Source organism: Coregonus clupeaformis, unplaced genomic scaffold, assembly GCF_020615455.1.
Source record: "Coregonus clupeaformis isolate EN_2021a unplaced genomic scaffold, ASM2061545v1 scaf1715, whole genome shotgun sequence".
NCBI classification, from domain to species: domain Eukaryota; kingdom Metazoa; phylum Chordata; class Actinopteri; order Salmoniformes; family Salmonidae; genus Coregonus; species Coregonus clupeaformis.
This window is the reverse complement of record NW_025535169.1, coordinates 52,099-58,098: the sequence shown is the minus strand read 5'-3', so window position 1 is coordinate 58,098 and position 6,000 is coordinate 52,099.

The window sequence follows — 6,000 nt, the reverse complement described above, 5'->3', positions numbered from 1 at the left end:
GTAGGGGTAAAAGTGACTCGGCAATCAGGATAGAGATTACATCTCCTCATCCAGGGAGTGCACACACACACACTGACACACACACACACACAGGGAAGGAATGTTGTGTTAGTTTAATATTGTTTCAGGACTATGAAAATTGAAAAAAATATTAGTCTATGGATTATGAAAACAACAAAAATAAATGGGAAAATGGGAGAGGAAAAATGACTAGAGACAGTGTTGTTTAACTCACTGACCATGACCCATGAGTTCTTCTTACCTTTGTTCATTAGAAAAGTCTCCCTCTCTGAAGTTTATAGGTTTACCCATAGACCGGTCACTCTTCATGGACACACAGCTGGGTACAGGGGAGGCTGGTCTCTCCTGCTTGATTGGGCTTCAACACAACAGAGACAAACATTACATCTCTCATCTACTCTGAGCTCAGATGGGGAAACAAGAGTTTCATTCCAAAACGCTATATATCCCTTTTCAGAAATGTTGGTCAATTAGCTTTTAATGTTTAAAGAAATTATTAAACCACTACAAGGCTTTACAAAGGTGTCTGAAGTGCAACAATAAACAGAGATGCAGCATGTTGGTTGTGGTGAACACAGTGACAACTAATTCTTGAATGTCAATTGTTCTCTTTTATTCATGATCTCTTAGAAATAAAACAGTTTACTAACAGACACATCCAAACAGTCAGGTGATTTAATGCAATGACCTTTTCTAGCCCAATGACTACGCAAAACCCGCCCACAAGGCCTGAAAACTAGGCCAAAACATAGCCCCTGATAGCCTGGGCAAGATGTAGGCAAGATGTAAGCTGAACGATTTAGCAGCTTGCTTAGTTCAAATTGACAGATTAATTTATTTAACATGAACAGCAAGACGATGTTGAGGTAGGAAGCGCTTCTGTTGCCCAGTAGCCTGCTGGAATAGGCTACTTAGGATGGGGTCGTAATTTCAATCTATATTTAATATTAATAATATGGATATGAACTGAATAGGCCCATGCTTGTCAACAACAGCCAGTTTATTTCTTTACCTGTAGCCTAATCTGACTGTTACCTTCAATCTAATGCAGGGGTGTCAAACGTGCGGCCCGCGGGCCGGATCAGGCCCGCAAACCGGTTTAATCCGGCCCGCGAGATGATTTAGAATTTTTTATTATTATTATTATTATTTTTATTTTTGTTTAAGTATAAAAATGGGCTGCAATTTTTCAATAAAATAAACTGCTGTTCCAATTGCGTCCACTGGATGGCGCAATAGCAATTGTGTTAAGCAAGCAAACTGTTTATACCGGGGCAGAGCAAGTAGGTCAAGCACGTGCAGCCAATGAGCTACTTTGTTTTGCCCGCGATATTTATTACGGCTTCTACTTTTAACATTACGTGCTTTGGCACCCTCATTGGCCCAATATGTCTCTGTCAAAAAAGAGAAAAGTGGACGCAGAGTGCAGAGTGTTCCAAGAAAAATGGTCATCCTATTTAATCACGGAATTGAATGGGAAAGCTGTATGTTTGGTGTGTTCAGAGCATGTTGCAGTGCTGAAAGAATATAACCTTCGTCGCCACTATGTGAGTCTTCATGCCGACAAATATGACAACTTTCAAGGACAGCGGAGATGAGAGAAGGTGAATGAACTGTTGGCGGGTCTGAAGAAACAGCAGTCTGTGTTTACTCACAGCCGAGACATCAGTGACGCTGCAGTGAAAGCTAGCTACCTCATTGCTAATGAAAACGCAGAGGAGATTGTGTGCCCTGAAAAGCGGCAGGCTTTTGCAAATATCAGCCTGACAAGAAACACAGTTGCAGACAGGATTTCCGATCTTTTAGTGGATTTGGACAGCCAGTTGAAGCAAAAAGTAAAGTCATTTATTGCGTTTTCGGTTGCAATTGATGAAAGCACGGACATTACAGATGTTGCACAACTGGCCATTTTTTCATCCGCGGAGTTGATGACACATTGACCGTCACCGAGGAGTTCGTGGAGTTGGTGCCGATGACAGATACAACGACAGCAGCTGATATTTTTACCGCACTCGTCGGCGCGCTGGACAGGGTCGGAGTGGACTGGTCCCGCGCTGTCAGCCTGGCTACAGATGGTGCGCCCTCAATGATCGGGAAAAAAGCAGGCGTTGTGACAATGTTCAGAGAGAAAGTGCAATCTGCAAATGGAGGACGTGATTTTTTGACTTTTCACTGTATTTTGCACCAGGAGGCTTTGTGTTGCAAGTCATTAAAGATGGATAACGTCATGAAGGTGGTCATCCAAACTGTTAATTTCATCCGATCCAGAAGCCTGAATCACCGTCAGTTTGACAGCCTTCTCAGAGAGAAAGACCACATCTATGGCCTGCCATACCACACTGAGGTAAGATGGTTAAGCCGAGGTACTGTGCAGAGGCGTTTCTTTGATTTACGAAAAGAAATTGAACAGTTCATGGAAGAAAAGGGCAAACCAGTGTTAGAATTTCATTCCGCAGAATGGATGCCGGACCTTGCATTTATGGTGGATGATACAGAGCACCTGAATAACTTGAACAAACAGCTGCAAGGGCGCAACAAAGTTGTCACGCAGTATTATGACAGCATACGTTCTTTCAAGTTGAAGCTGTCATTGTGGGAGACGCAACTTGCCGGTGGTGATGCAGCTCACTTCCCCTGTCTGAAAAATGTGTGCGCGACCCAACATGTGGCAGACATGAAGCGGTTCAAAGATAAAATAACTGGACTGTTACGGGAGTTTGAGCAACGCTTTCAGATTTATGTTTATATGTTTTTATGTTGATGTGCTATTGTTTTTAATTGATTTTATTTTATTTGTATATTTAACCTATTCTTGACTCTGTGGTTCTTGCACTTGTTTGGGGAACAGGATTTCATTATTTTTATCTACATTTCTGCCTGAGAAATGACACCCTGATATAGTTCTGTGATCTGTGAAACAGTTCTGTTAATCACTGAGGCATTTTGTGTTTGTGTGTTCTTTTTCTTTAAAATGTTCAAATAAACTTGACGTGTTTTATGATTAATAGTGATGTTGTGCTTGTACTATTTTGGACACACTGTCCTCAGGCTCCAGCTTTATGTTGTATGTTGATCGTATTAAAACAAAGAAAACAATCTGAAGTTGTTGTTTTTAAGTTATATATACCATGATTTTTCCGGTCCTGCCCACTTGGGAATAGATTTTCCTCCATGTGGCCCCTGAGCTAAAATGAGTTTGACACCCCTGATTTAATGCATTCTAACATCTGATCAGCAATTGCAATAGAACTGTGACCATGGTGACACTTGATAACTTCCAATTGAATTAACTAAACACGGCCATTAATAATTACATAATAACACGAGGCTACAACAACAATAAACTGAAGTTAAAGGCTATTTATTACATCTGTTTGCCAGCTCCAGGTTGGCTACACAAGTGGCACAAAATGATTTGCAACGACTCCAGTCATTTCAACATATTTATAGTATAAAACGGTAGACTACAGTAGCCTACATAGACATACAGTGAGGAAAAAAAGTATTTGATCCCCTGCTGATTTTGTACGTTTGCCCACTGACAAAGACATGATCAGTCTATCATTTTAATAGTAGGTTTATTTGAACAGTGAGAGACAGAATAACAACAAAATAATCCAGAAAAACGCATGTCAAAAATGTTATAAATTTATTTGCATTTTAATGAGGGAAATAAGTATTTGACCCCTCTGCAAAACATGACTTAGTACTTGGTAGGCAAAACCCTTGTTGGCAATCACAGAGGTCAGACGTTTCTTGTAGTTGGCCACCAGGTTTGCTCACATCTCAGGAGGGATTTTGTCCCACTCCTCTTTGCAGATCTTCTCCAAGTCATTAAGGTTTCGAGGCTGACATTTGGCAACTCGAACCTTCAGCTCCCTCCACAGATTATCTATGGGATTAAGGTCTGGAGACTGGCTAGGCCACTCCAGGACCTTAATGTGCTTCTTCTTGAGCCACTCCTTTGTTGCCTTGGCCATGTGTTTTGGGTCATTGTCATGCTGGAATACCCATCCACGACCCATTTTCAATGCCCTGGCTGAGGGAAGGAGGTTCTCACCCAAGATTTGACGGTACATGGCCCCGTCCATCGTCCCTTTGATGTGGTGAAGTTGTCCTGTCCCCATAGCAGAAAAACACCCCCAAAAGCATAATGTTTCCACCTCCATGTTTGATGGAGGGATGGTGTTCTTACGGTCATAGGCAGCATTCCTCCTCCTCCAAACACGGCGAATTGAGTTGATGCCAAAGAGCTCGATTTTGGTCTCATCTGACCACAACACTTTCACCCAGTTCTCCTCTGAATCATTCATTTGTTCATTGGCAAACTTCAGACGGGCCTGTATATGTGCTTTCTTGGGCAGGGGGACCTTGCGGGCGCTGCAGGATTTCAGTCCTTCACGGCGTAGTGTGTTACCAATTGTTTTCTTGGTGACTATGGTCCCAGCTGCTTTGAGATCATTGACAAGATCCTCCCGTGTAGTTCTGGGCTGATTCCTCACCGCATTGCAACTCCACAAGGTGAGATCTTGCATGGAGCCCCAGGCCGAGGGAGATTTACAGTTATTTTGTGTTTCTTCCATTTGCGAATAATCGCACCAACTGTTGTCACCTTCTTACCAAGCTGCTTGGCGATGGTCTTGTAGCCCATTCCTGCCTTGTGTAGGTCTACAATCTTGTCCCTGACATGCTTGGAGAGCTCTTTGGTCTTGGCCATGGTGGAGAGTTTGGAATCTGATTGATTGATTGCTTCTGTGGACAGGTGTCTTTTATACAGGTAACAAGCTGAGATTAGGAGCACTCCCTTTAAGCGTGTGCTCCTAATCTCAGCTCGTTACCTGTATAAAAGACACCTAGGAGCCAGAAATCTTTCTAATTGAGAGGGGGTCAAATACTTACTTCCCTCATTGAAATGCAAATCAATTTATAAAATTTTTGACATGCGTTTTTTCTGGATTTTTTTGTTGTTGTTCTGTCTCTCACTGTTCAAATAAACCTACCATTAAAATTATAGACTGATCATTTCTTTGTCAGTGGGCAAACGTACAAAATCAGCAGGGGATCAAATACCTTTATCCCTCACTGTACAAATTAATAGGCTATTTAATGGCCAACAGATCTATCATTCTCCACATTTAATGTCAGTTTCATTGTGGAGTTTTTCGCATAACAGAAGCACATGTTGGAGTTCCATAACTTCCATTTTCAAAATGTCAAATTTCCACTCGCGAAACCCAAGAACTGAGCGTAAAAACCTTCGCATGATATGGTTTTCCATAAGCAAAGTCGACATTAACCCATATGAAAATGCATCAAATTCCCTTTCAGGATCCATATTTTGGTATTTTTAAGGTAAATGATGAAGACAGCTGACTCTTGAAACATCGGTTATCAGGTTATTACATTATTTCATCTGAGCTCATAGAGTGAGACTCTCCTTGTCTTTTACAAGTGTTCTCCTCTGTTACCCAGCACCTCTCCTAAACAGGTGTTCTACTCTGCTACCCAGCACCTCTCCTAAACAGGTGTTCTACTCAGTTACCCAGCACCTCTCCTAAACAGGTGTTCTCCTCTGTTAGCCAGCACCTCTCCTAAACAGGTGTTCTCCTCTGTTAGCCAGCACCTCTCCTAAACAGGTGTTGTCCTCTGCTACCCAGCACCTCTCCTAAACAGGTGTTCTACTCTGTTAGCCAGCACCTCTCCTAAACAGGTGTTCTCCTCTGCTACCCAGCACCTCTCCTAAACAGGTGTTCTCCTCTGTAACCCAGCACCTCTCCTAAACAGGTGTTCTACTCTGCTAGCCAGCACCTCTCCTAAACAGGTATTCTACTCTGCTAGCCAGCACCTCTCCTAAACAGGTGTTCTCCTCTGCTACCCAGCACCTCTCCTAAACAGGTGTTCTACTCTGCTAGCCAGCACCTCTCCTAAACAGGTGTTCTACTCTGCTAGCCAGCACCTCTCCTAAACAGGTATTCTACT